Source organism: Euleptes europaea, chromosome 9, assembly GCF_029931775.1.
Source record: "Euleptes europaea isolate rEulEur1 chromosome 9, rEulEur1.hap1, whole genome shotgun sequence".
NCBI lineage: Eukaryota > Metazoa > Chordata > Lepidosauria > Squamata > Sphaerodactylidae > Euleptes > Euleptes europaea.
Window position 1 is genome coordinate 80,763,356 of NC_079320.1, and position 13,783 is coordinate 80,777,138.

Genomic DNA, 13,783 nt, shown 5'->3' on the forward strand with positions numbered 1-13,783 from the left:
CCCTCAAAATCTCCAGGCATTTTCCAACTTGGTGCTGGCAACCCAAGTACTAATTTTCGGAGAAGGGCTTGGGTTTTAATTCAGAAAACACTACGGTTGCTGATGCTATTCCCCGTGTAGTTTACTTTGGAGGAGTTTGATTGGAGAAATTACTGCAAAGCCCACAGTGAATACTAGGACAGTTAATGGCTGAGCGAATGGCAGGGTTGATCTATATCCCCTAACCATCTTGTTTAGAATAATGTAATTAATACAGTCCTAGTCTAGGGATGGAATCATTCCTCCTCCTGCTGTCTTATTTGCACATCTTCAACATAAGCAGACATCTGCTTTGCCTTGATGAAAAATACATCCAGCAGCTGTTAGTCAGCATATGGTTTGGCTGCGGCCACTGCATACGGAACAGACCTTTTTGCCTTCCCTAACCCACGTTGCTACTTTTCTCAGGTGCTGCTTCTCAAACTGAAGATAGGAATCTGTCCTATAAATCACTTAACAATCTTGCCCAGGCAAAAAAAAAATCCTACCTGGCGTGCATGACAGCTAACTTCAACAGGCAAAAAAAGAAAAGAAAAAACCTCCAACACAACTATTTATAGCCTAATTTTCTGAGGCAGTAACCCAATGAAATTAAACACCTCTTCTTAAAATTGTTCTGAAAAATCCAAAGTGGAGAGGAAGAGAAGTAGCTGAGCCTCAAGTCAGGACTGTGGGATTTACAGTAACTGTGTCAAAAATTTCATTACTGCTTAGTATCAACAGTTCCGAACTTTTGTCATATTCCTGCCCTGTAATTTTATTTCTTTTAGGGTAAAATCAGACAGATCTTCTCAGTGTGGCTGAAGGGTTTTGAAAACAGAGTCTCTCCCCTGAAGATAAACGCTTCAGGAAGAAGCAAATGCCTGTCAGAACCACTGTTGCTACCTTGCCTGGGATCCTGGAGCAAATCTCTGAAAACAAAAGTCCAGCAGAGGACTTCCTTGTTGACCTGATCCTCCTGTAGCCTGAAATGTTATTCCTGGGGGACAGGAGGCCCTCAAGAACAACTTGCGGAGCAAACTGGGAATCCACACTGGGAGGGGGAACTGGCAAAAATCAACCCCTTGGTTAGCAGTTCCAAGCCAATGTCTGCCAAAGAGGGAAGACAACAGATGTCTGTGCTATACTTTTTATATTTTGTTCATTTTAAATTCTGGACCCTGAAGAAGTAGGTTGGTTTTTATACCCTGCTTTTCTCTGTCGTTAAGGAGTCTCAAACCGGCTTACAATCTCCTTCTCTTCCTCTCCCCACAACAGACACTTTGTGAGGTAGATGGGACTGAGAGAGTTCGGAGAGAACTGACTGGCCCAAGGTCACTCAGCTTGCTTCATGTGAAGGAATGGGGAATCAAACCCGGTTCTCCAGATTAGAGTCTGCCATTCATGTGGAGGAGTGGGGAATCAAGCCCGGTTCTCTAGGTTCTTGTAGGTTATCCAGGCTGTGTGACCGTGGTCTTGGTATTTTGTTTCCTGACGTTTCGCCAGCAGCTGTGGCAGGCATCTTCAGAGGAGTAACACTGACCTCAATGGGACACAATGCCAAAAAGTCCACCCTCCAAAGCATCCATCTGTAGAAAGATCTGTCTTGTCTGTTCACAGCTTTTTTCAGGTATCCTCAGATTTATCCGGTTCTCTAGATTAGAGTTCACCCCTCTTAACCACTACACCACGCTGGTTGAGGTACCTGGCAGGGGAGGGAGCATGTGGTATAGCCCTGCTGCCATTTTAGAATGCATGATTAAATGCTCTCATTTTTCAAAAACTCCCTGTGGAAAGTTAGCAAATCACAGACAAAGTCTAGTCCCGCCTTTGAACAGATGTTCTAGTAAGATGGTACAGCAGTCTATGGTGGCAGTCCCCCTCTCCTGCCAGAAGTAATGCATTCCTAGATAGACTGAACTTGCATACTTTTCCAGAACATACAAATGAGTTCTCAAGAGGGTTATCCTTCAAAGAGAACAAGAAGCAAAAATACCAAGAGTTGAATACCAAGAGTTGATTCCTTTTGACCTCCTTGATCCACTTTTCAGTGATAGGGTTGGATCTATTGAGTCAGCAGAAGAGCTTTCATCTGGTAGAAGGAGACTTCCTTGATGCAAGAGGCTTGAGGACTGAACTGCCATTCTGTCCATCATAACTTGCTTTGTTGAGTCAATTTCTATAGTACGTAGATCTGTATAATGGCTTTGTGTATAGATTAGCACTCGGAATGCACAAAATCCACAGGCAGGAGCTCCATTGTGAATTGTTTTCCATGATCCTAGCCAGATGTGACAAAGTGACAAATCCAGTTCCCTGAAACATATTCATTCATGAGCTTTCTATGGAGCTATAGATGGTTCAAAAGCTTCAGCTAGTTAGATTCTAGTAAGGGTCCCATTGCAACCAGTACGTTAAACTTCTTCTGTTACAATTGTGCTGACTCTTAGTTGCCTTTCACATTTGATTCAAGGTGATAGTTTTGGCATTTAAAGATGTAAATAGTTTGGGTCTATGATGCCCAAAGGATTGCCTGTTCTTAGACCAATCTGCCTGAACAGTGAAAGCTATCAGCCAGGCCTTCCTGTGGGAACCTGCTCTAAATGAGACTGCCGGCAACACAGAAATGAAATAATTCTTTTTTGGACCCTGCCTCTTGGACACCTTCAAACCTTACAGTGATTTAATCATATTATCCACAGTGGGTAGCCGTGTTAGTCTGTTTGCAGTAGTCAAAAAGGGCAAGAGTCCAGTAGCACCTTAAAGACTAACAAAAATATTTTCTGGTAGGGTATGAGCTTTCGTGAGCCACAGCTCACTTCTTCTCCTAGGCCTGGCTGCGTGTTACTGTTCAACATTAGCAGCCCTAAGAATGCCAGTGTAATGTAGAGGCTAGGGCTTCAGAGAAGGGTCTGGGAGTGTGTGTGTGTAAAGTGCCGTCAAGTCGCAGCTGACTTCTGGTGACCCCTTAGGGTTTTCAAGAAAAGAGACTAACAGAGGTGGTTTGCCAGTGCCTTCCTCTGCATAGCAACCCTGGTATTCCTTGGCAGCATCCAGAAAATGCAGGCAACACGTGGAAACACACAGGGAGAGCAAGGTGACCTCTGACGGTTGGGAAAGGCACACATAATCAAAATGAAGCACCGGAGCAGTCGGAGGGGTGACTGCAAGGGAAACAGCCCTGCATAAATGGCCAGAGCTGCAGCCTTAAAGAGCTATAGGTGTCTAGAACAGTTGTGTAGGATAACAGGACTAATTAGCTGGTGAATTAGGTCCCTGTCTGATAGCAGAGGCTTTGCAATGAGTTATAAGCCTGTCACAAAACAGGATGTCCATTCCTTGATGGCAGATAACAGAAATGCGGGGTGAAATCTATTGAAGCAGACTCTACAAAGGTCATTTACGCATGGTCGCTGTAGCCTCCTTTATTCCCTGTTTCAGCCAGGATCAAAGTAACCCGGGTTGGGGAAAACTGTATGCATTGGCTGGAATGATCAGGGACGAAACTGTGCTAATGGAGGCATGAATGCAGAAAAGCAGTCTCCAAAGTTCAAATCCAGTCCCAAATCACAAAATCACACAAGGTTGGAAGAGACCACAAGGGCCATCCAGTCCAACCCCCTGCCATGCAGGATCCCACAATCAAAGCGCTCTCACCATCCAACCATGCTGCTGTGTAATTGGCTTACCTCGCGAGAGAAGATTTCCTTCCCCCCAAATCCAACTGCCACATAAAAAAAACATTTTAAGAACAAAAAAGCAGCAATCTGATAGAAGGGGGGGGGCGAGAAACCCAAACCTTGTTTTAAAAAATGCCTTTCTTTTGCTCAGAAAGAGCTCTGAGGTAGCAGGAAGCCCTTGAATCCCTCCCTCTTTACACACTGCTTCGTGATTGGCTGTGAGAGAAGCCAATCTTCTGTGCTTCCCCTGTTTGGCTATTTGCATGCTGCCTTGAAGAGGGGGTTGGAAAAGGGTGGGGCGAAGCTCAATTTGAGAAAGTTGTACACTCGCTCAGTGATTCTGAAATGAGCCAGGATGAACGGTTTCATTCGGGCAAGAAGAAGAATGGGAAAATCCGGGTTCATTGTGCATTGAAACAGGGTTGAGCCGACAAGGAATGAGATCGTGTACGTTCAGAAAAATTTGATCCTGGCTGAAACAGGGAATAAAGGAGGTTACAGCAACCATGAGTAAATGACCAAAGAGACAATGATCAATGGATAGGGTTGCCAACTCCAGGTACTAGCTGGAGATCTCCTGCTATTACAACTCATCTTCAGCCGATAGAGATCACTTCCCCTGGAGAAAATAGCTTCTTTGGCCATTGGACTCTATGGCACTGAAGCCCCTCCTCTCCCCAAACCCCGCCCTCCTCAGGCTGTGCCCCCCAAATCGCCAGGTATTTCCCAACCCGGAGCTGGCAACCCTATCAATGGCTTTTGTAATAGTGATAGCGATTTAGTATCATGGTGGGGCTGAATGGATTAGCGACTAGCAGTAATAAAGGGATATACCATAGATTTCTAATTGTTTATATGGTTCCTTTTAAGGTTTCCACCCACCCTATTCTTTCAATGACGAATACAGAAGCCACCAGAGAGGTGGGAACATAGAATACATGTGGAAGGGTGGAATTCACGTGATGCTGTTGGGGTTTGCCAGCAAGAACAACTCCACTGACGTGTGAAGGAGTGGGTAGTTTCACTTTATCTTCACTGCAGCCCATAAGGGTCTTACAATGCCAGGAATCAATTTTCTGGGAGCTGGAAAGGCCTGCTGTACTACTCAAAATAGATACTAGTCATGAAGTGTGAGAAAAAGACCTAGGGCTGCAGAATATCTTGGATTAGACGTGCAACCCAATCCTGTGTGTGTTTACTCAAAAATAAGTCCAGTAAGTCTAGTGAAACTTACTGCCAAGTGAGTGTGGTGCAGTATTGATGCCTGATATGGATAATGGAACATGTTTAGACTTGCTGGATTGATCAAAGGGGCTAAAAATAAATTATATTCTTGATTTTTTTAATACTCTCTCAAAATTCTGCCACTGGCATATGCTTGAAATAATATGTGGAATGATCCTTTTGTGTCAGGGTATCCAAACTGCAGCCTGGGGTGGAGGCTGTTGGCCTCTGAACTGTTTTCATTTAGGCCTTAAACTTAAACGTAGACATTAGGAAGAATTTGCTAACAGTTAGAGCAGTTCCTCAGTGGAACAGTCTTCCTCGGGAGGTGGTATGCTCTCCTTTCCTGCAGGTTTTTAAACAGAGACTAGATGGCCATCTGTCAGCAATGCTGATTCTATGACCTTTGGCAAATCATGAGAGGGAGGGCATCTTGGCCATCTTCTGGGCATGGAGTAGGGGGTTACTGGGAGTGTGCGGGGAGTTGTGAATTTCCTGCATTGTGCAGGGGGCTGGACTAGATGACCCTGGTGGTCCCTTCCAACTCTATGATTCCATCCCTGCCCTGTTCGGCCACCCTCCTGGGGTGCCTGGGTGGATAGTAACTTTTGCAGGTGTTGCCTGAGACACAGTGCCCAGCTTCTCTGGCATGGAGCCTCCAGTTCCTCTGCTCCTACGCCTATCCCAGCAGGCTCTTCAAGCAGGGAGGGCAAGCAGCCTGCGCCCACTCTCCTTGCTGACAGAGCCTGCTCACACTGGGCCACTGGCAGAGGGGGTGAAATGGGACCGTTCCCACCCCTGCCTAGCGATGCCCTTCCCCCAGCTGAGGCAGAGGATCGCCCACCCTGAGCTCCTGCTGCCTGCTACTGCTTGGAGGGGTAGTGTGTTGCGGGGAGGGAATGGGTGGGGGAAGCTGTGTCATGGGCATGATGATGTCACTTCAGGAGAAAACCTCGAAGTGACAGCGGGTAGTTCTAGGAATTGCCAGAAGAAGAAGAGTTGATTTTTATACCCCGCTTTTCTCTACCTTTAACGTGTCTCAAAGTGGCCTTCCTCTCCCCACAACAGACACCTTGTGAGGTAGGTGAGGCCGAGAGAGTGCAGAGCAAACTGTGACTAGCCCAGGGTCACCCAGCTGGCTTCATGTGGAGGAGTGGGGAAACCAACCCAGTTCACGTGATTAGAGTCCACCACTACCAGCATGGTGTAGTGGTTAAGAGTGGTGGTTTGGAGCAGTGATCTGGAGAACCGGCTTTGATTCCCCACTCCTCCACATGAGTGGCAGAGGCTAATCTGGTGAATTGGATTTGTTGTTTCCCTACTCCTACACATGAAGCCAGCTGGGTGACCTTGGGCCAGTCACACTCTCTCAGCCTCACCTACCTCACAGGGTGTCTGTTGTAGGGATGGGAAGTAGATTGTAAGCCGGTTTGATTCTTGCTTAAGTGGTAGAGAAAGTCACCATATAAAAACCAACTCTTCTTCTTCTTCTTCTACACCACACTGACTCTCAGGTAACTCTGTGGCTTTACCATAGAGCTTCTGGTGATTCCTAGAGCTACCCACAGTCACTTCTGGGTTTCCCCACATTATCATGCCCATGATGCCCCCTTGTCCCCACCCCCAACCCTCATGCCAGCCTGGCAACCCTAACTTGGATGTTTCTGTTCTATGGAGTCCTGCTAAACAGTAACTTTAATCATGTAGCCATCAATGTCCATCTTGAGTGTTTGTCTTTTAATATGCACTTGCATACTGATCTCACTCACAAGTAAGCCCTGCTACATGCGATAGGTTTTCTTCCCAAGAAGGCATGCGCAGGAGTGATGCTTGAGGGTATCGAAGGCAAATGGCCTGGTCTCTTTTGATAGCCTCACTGAGCCCTGAATTCCAGGCTTGCTGGGACCGTGTGGCAACTACACAGATGATGGGCCCCGATGAGAATGCTCAGCACACCATCTGTCTCCTGCCTTGACAAGGATGCTCCCAAAATGAAAGGCTCAATGCCCCAATGTATAAAGTGTAATTAAAATTGATTTACTTGGCCAAGCAAAACTTATTACTTATCAAGGTGCGATTTATTTGTTCAGAGCAATCAATTCAAAAGATAAAGTAGAGGGGGGGACTTGAATGCAGATGGGCTTCTGCTGGTAGAAAACAACTGTGAGTTATTTGTCATATGTGAGGAATCAAAACATACCATTAATGTGGTTCAGGCTATGCCTGTGTGATGTGAACTACCCACCACATCAGTACTGGTGCCAGGCCTGAGCTGGAAACCAGCAGGAGACTGGGGAGGGGGACTTGGAGGGCAGCCTTCAGCCATGGTGCTGCTGAGAAAAACCCAGAAGGGACTTCACACCATTGGCCCAATGGCCATTAAAAAAAATTCTCTTGCCCCCACTTGGAGCGGCTGTGGGAAACAGACCCACAGAGGAATAGCAACTCTGCATATCAGGCATGCTGTTCAAAGTCTGGTAAACAACTTATTACTAGGCCGATAGCTAGATTACTTTCCGGGACTGCAAAATCAGGATGGAGGTTGATTAGAACTATACAGGGCAGTTCTGCAGCCCTGGTTAAGGAACACACTGCTGCAAGCCCTGGTTCTGCAACTCTGGTTAGAAAACATGTTTTTCCTCCCAGCAAGAACCCTATTAGTAAAAGAAAGACCAACCTAGCACCACTGTGCACTTGCAGTCCGTCAACCACTTAACATTTCTCCTTCACAAGGAACTCTCCTGTGCCCATAGATGTGAAGAGGGAAGGCAGACTGCTTCATGTTGCCAGCTGGATGACCACAGGCTGCAGGGAGGATGAGTCCTCTCTCAGCAGGAACATGTGTCAAAACTGTCCCAGGCACCATTATGGTATTATTGATCAGCCATCCTGAATCTTTGCTAGGACAGTGAGCTCTGAAGACTAGTTCACTGGACCTTGGTACACTACTACCATACACTCTGTGTGGGTAGTAGTGTACCCCTGCAGGCTGTCTGGAAACTTAGAATAATAGAATCATAGAGTTGGAAGGAACCACCAGAGTCATCTAGTCCAACCCCCTGCACAATGCAGGAAATTAACAACTACCTCCCCCACACACCCCCATGATCCCTACTTCATGCCCAGAAGATGGACAAGATGCCGCCCTCTCATGATCTGACTAAGGTCATAGAATCAGCATTGCTGACAGATGGACATCTAGACTCTGCTTAAAAACCTCCAGGGAAGGAGAGCTTACCAGCTCACGATTAAGCCTGTTCCACCGAATAACTGCTCTAACTGTTAGAAAATTCTTCCTAATGTCTAGACGGAAACTCTTTTGATTTAATTTCAACCTGTTGGTTCTGGTCTGACCCTCAGCACCATCCTCTATATGACAGCTCTTCAAGATGTCAATCTTCTCCTCTTCAGGCTAAACATACCCAGCTCATTCAACCTTTTCTCATAGGATTTGGTTTCCAGACCCCTCACCATCTTTGTTGCCCTCCTCTGGACATGTTCCAGCTTGTCTACATCCTTCTTAAACTGCAGAGCCCCAAACTGAACACAATACTCTAGGTGAGCTCTAACCAGAACAGAGTAACGCAATACCATCACTTCACATGATCTGGATACTATACTTCTGTTGATACAGCCCAAGATCCCATTTGCCTTTTTAGCTACCATATCACACTGCTGACTCATATTTAGTGTTTGGTCTACTAAGATCCCAAGATCGTTTTCGCACACACTACTGCTAAGACAAGTCTCCCCCATCCTATAATTATGCATTTGATTTTTCCTACCTAAATGCAGATCTTTACATTTATCTCTGTTGAAATGCATTGTATTAGTTTATCCCAGTTTTCCAACATGTCAAGATCATCCTGTATCCTGGCTCTGTCTTCTACCGTATTTGCTACCCTCCCAATTTAGTATCATCTGCACATTTAATAAGCATCCCCTCTATTCCTTCATCCAAATCATTTATAAAGATTTTGAACAACACTGGGCCCAGGACAGATCCCTGAGGCACTCTACTAATCACTCCTCTCCAAGTGGATGAGGAACCATTAACAAGCACTCTTTGGGTGTGATCTGTCAACTAGTTATTGATGGTTTTAATGGGAGCTTTAGAATTGTTTAGCAAGCTACAATGAGTATTTTTTTTAATGTAAAAGCAGCCTAGAAATTTGCCAAATGAATAAATACACAGCAAGGCATCTTTGTTGCCAGATGACAGTTTTACAATCAACAGGTTCATTCCTTGGTGTCTTTTAGCCCAATTAAGTCACTGAGGTGGAAGCAAGTTGAAAGATTTATTATTCAGCTGAATAACAGGCTTCTGTCCAAAGTAGAAGCAACCACTTTTCGTCCAGCATAAGATTATACACTTGCCAGGATGTAAATCATTACAAACGTCATGTTCTCCTCCTCTTCACGTCATTCTCTCACCACCTTAGACATACAAAGTAATGTTAAGCCCATAACACATTCTTTCATAGGATGCATGATTGCAAAATGGAGGCTATTTTGCCTTAGCCAAAGCAACTGCCTCATCAGCAGGGTAACAGAACAATCGGTCCTTAGAGCAGGGCACAGGGGAGACTATGGATACGCTGCACTTTCTTGTCTCCTACAACTAGGGTTGTCAGGCCCTTCTTCGCCACTGGCGGGAGGTTTTTTGGGTGGAGACTGAGGAGGGCAGAATTTGAGATGGGGAGGGACTTCAATTAGGGTTGCCAACTTCATAAGAACATAAGAAAGGCCCTGCTGGATCAGACCAAGGCCCATCAAGTCCAGTAGTCTGTTCACACAGAGGCCAACCAGGTGCCTCTAGGAAGCCACAAACAAGACGACTGCAGCAGCACCATCCTGCCTGTGCTCCACCACACCCAAAATAATAGGCATGCTCCTCTAATACTAGAGGGAATAGGTATGCAGCATGACTAGTATCCATTCTAACTAATAGCCATGAATACCCCTCCCCTCCATGAATATGTCCACTCCCCTCTTAAAGCCCTCCAAGCTGGCAGCCATCACCACATCCTGGGGCAGGGAGTTCCACAATTTAACTATGCGTTGTGTGAAAAAATACTTCCTTTTATCTGTTTTAAATCTTTCCCCCTCCAGCTTTAGCAGATGACCCCGTGTTCTAGTATTATGGGAGAGGGAGAAAAACTTCCAGGTACTATCTGGAGATCTCCTGCTATTACAACTGATCTCCAGCCGATAGAGTTCAGTTTACCTGGAGAAAATGGCTGCTTTGGCAATTGGACTCTATGGCATTGAAGTCCCTCCCCTCTCCAAACCCCACCCTCCTCAGGCTCCGCCCCCCAAAGAAACCCAACGGTGGCAAAGAGGTACCTCGCAACCCTAAATTCAAGGCTGTAGAGTCCTATTGCCAAAGTGGCCATTTTCTCTAGGTGAACTGATCTCTATAGGCTGGCGATCAGTTGTAATAGCAGGAGATAGTACCTAGAGGTTGGCAACCCTACCTACAACCGCATCTGACCTCCATGAATCCACAGCTCCTTTCATCTACTTCAGAAAGCTGCTCTCATTATTTTCATTAACCCTTAGCTCATGTTGTCAGCTGTATCTTATATACCTAATAATTAAGAAAATCTACCCCCCTTTTAAAAATGTAATACATGAAATATGTATGTGAATTGCTCAGACAATTAATGCTCTTGCAGGACATAAAAAAATTAATAAAAATATAAAAGACAGGTTCTGTTTTCAACAAAGTAATAATTAAAATAGAATTGCAGAGCAGAGAAAACAAGGCTACTCCTCCCAATCCAGATGGGGCCAAAAAGAAAGCAGGTCTGTTAATAGGCAGACACACAAAACATTAAGGCTGCCGGGTTGCTAAAGAAACCTTGAAAATCAGTATGCAAATGCAAGTTGAAAGGGCTCCCAGGATAATGAACCAGAACCCTTGACTAGAGTGGGTAGGATTAAAAATTAGATCAAAGTTGAGGATAACATAAATGATTGAAACGTTAGCTGAAGAAATTCTGGGTGGAAAAAAAAGAAGAAAATATTCGTGCAGTGCTTAATTTCTAACCTGTTTCTATATCCTTCAGTCCACCTCAGAGTTTCATGTGCTCAACATGTGTCTTGCTCCAGTAATGAAGGAACCATGTCACTTGCCTAGAGATGTAAAATTTCTAAAAATTTTGACGCCATGGGGGGAAAGGGTCCCCTCCCAGAAAACAATGGAGATTTGGGGAAGAATTTAAATATATACAATACTTACTGTCCTATCAAACCTAAACTAATTTTACTGCTTTAACATAACATGCTTAATTTACTTAGTGCAGGGGTGGGGAATGTCAGGCCCGGGGGCCTTTTAAGGCCAGCGAAATCATTTGGTCTGGCCCTTCATGGGTCCTGGCAGATCTCTAGCTCAGAAGGATCTAAGACTGGAGATCCGCCCCCTCCCGCGGACAGGAATAGCCTCTGTTCAAGGCAGATATGAGTTTGTTTTGCCGAGAAAAGGAACCTTCCCCCCTCTTGCAGAACAGTTGTTAGCTATGGAGCTGCTAGGACCGCCCAAGAAACTGTATTAAAGGGGGCAGGGCCAGAAAGCGTGGCGGGGGGGCAAGTTCTTAGCCAGTGTGTCCTCATTTCATCCCTGCAGGCGGAGGTAGCAGGAGCCGGCTGTAGAATCCAGCCCCGACCATGCGGAGCAGGAGCAACTCCAGCGTGCGGCTGGACGGCTACGCCGGGAGATGTTGTAAAAGTGGGAGCTCTCTAGCCACCTCATGGAGTTTGGCAACCCTATGCCATAGCCAGTTGCCAGACTCTGGACAGGTATTCCTTTCCTTTATCCCTTAGAAGCTCCTTGATCCACTGATCTTGAGCAGCACAGTTTTGAATCTAATGTTTGGGGGATATAAGGACTGAGATAAATTTTGCCACTGCCAATGTAGCCTTGGGGTCCCTATCACTTAATAAAAAAGGCATTATATCAGACACAGAGGCATTGAATTTATGTATTAAAAGAGGAGAGATATATAGTGCTCTAAGGGTCCTCACAGAAACGGCATTCCAAGAGCACATGAGCTAATGAGTCAATGGAGCCAGAAGAGCACGGACAAGTCCTTTCCGAGTAGGGTAAATTCAAAATTCTGCCTTGCATAACCATTGAAGGGTTAGTGTTTAATCTAGCTAGAAAGAAGGCTCTAGAGAAGAGAGGAATTGTCAAAAAGTAGGTATAAGGCAGGCAAACCACGTGGTTGTGGTATTCTGAAAAACTGAGATGAGGAAACGCGACGAGCACGAAAAGATATGCTATCATAATCAATCTCTTTTATATGCCTTTTATTGTAGCAAAAGCTTCTGTTTTTCCAAGATCTGATAACACATCCCATGAGATGCCCATCTGTGACAGTTCCTCATCAAATATTTTTTGCCATGAGGATCTATTTGAGTCATGCTTCACAGAAACTAAGTACCCCTTAAGTTGTAGTTTAAAAGCAAACAACCATGCCCTAGCTTCGAGAGACATTTGTCCAAACTAAGAGTGAACACATTCAGGGGCATTTAACAGTTTTTGTAAAATTGGACAGGTATTGTCTTGTTAACATCTGAATGAGACCTGAAAGAGAGAGAGAGTACGTGCAATGGGAAAGACAGTGGATCAAAAGAGATTCAAAATGCCAAAGATATACTTTTGTCTACAAGTAAGTGCCACCTCAAAATGCTTAGAACGGTGTATGTGTGTGCACGTCATATCTGGTGGACTTGCTGAAAAGTTATTCCTCTTTAGGAAGAAGTGTTAGCTATAATAAAAGAGATAACAAGGCAAGGCGCTCCAGATCATCCTCGGAATATTTGGCTGGATTACTTTTAGAATGTTTTAAGAGAGGAAAAGAAAGAATTGGTGGCTCAGATGTTAATTAAAGGAAGCACTGAAATGGATGTTAAGTGGAGAAATGAAATGAAGAGTTGTTCTGGTGAAAATGCAATACCTGACTGACATTGCCATTTACTAATTTGGTAGGAGTAAAAGGGAGAGAAAGACGCTTCGTCTGAAGTTGTACAGTTATTATTAGCTTTTTATCTGCTTTTTTGCTTACTACAATAGATATTTCAAACCATGACCAGGGTGTCAAATGCAAATGGATCAGAGGAAGAATTTTTCTGTCCAATATTTGCTGGTGTGGGGGGGAGGTACATCTGTGAGGAGAAACCATTTCTTTCACTACTGAGTAACCTGAATAAGCCCCCACATATCTAGAATTAAGAGGAAGGGTCTCTTGGCCAAGAGGTGTAATGTTCAGACAGGGTTTGAACAACACTACCTAACCTTTTTCAAGGTACTCATCTGTTTCTTCTCCTATCAAATGCCTTCAGGCAGCTAGAAAGACCTCTGCAACTAGGATTGCCAACCTCCAGGTGGTCACAAGAAAAGAAGGCTCAGTGCTGTAAGGATAATTGGAGCAACCCAAAACAGCACTATAACACAATAAAGCAAATAAGTGAATTTTATAAAGTGCAAAGTGAATAAATATATACAGTATATACAAAGGGAGTACAAACAGATACAAAATTTACACTAACAATCCAATAAATATGACTTATCAAGAAGATGCCAAAGATCCTAATTCAACAGGTAAGTTCAAGTATTCAACCAATTAAGGTATCATTTGATATTAGAATTTTTTGAGTCTTTCAAATTCTTTTTAGGTTGCAGTTATTGGAACAAAGCCACAGGAAAAAGATGTCAGACGTGTCGTCTAGATCGGGACCACGTTTCGCATATGGCTTCTTCGGTGACCTGTATCTGTGTATCACAAATGCATGTATTCAACTAATAAATCAACATTTATAATATACATTAAAACATTATTTAATAATAAAAAGACTAT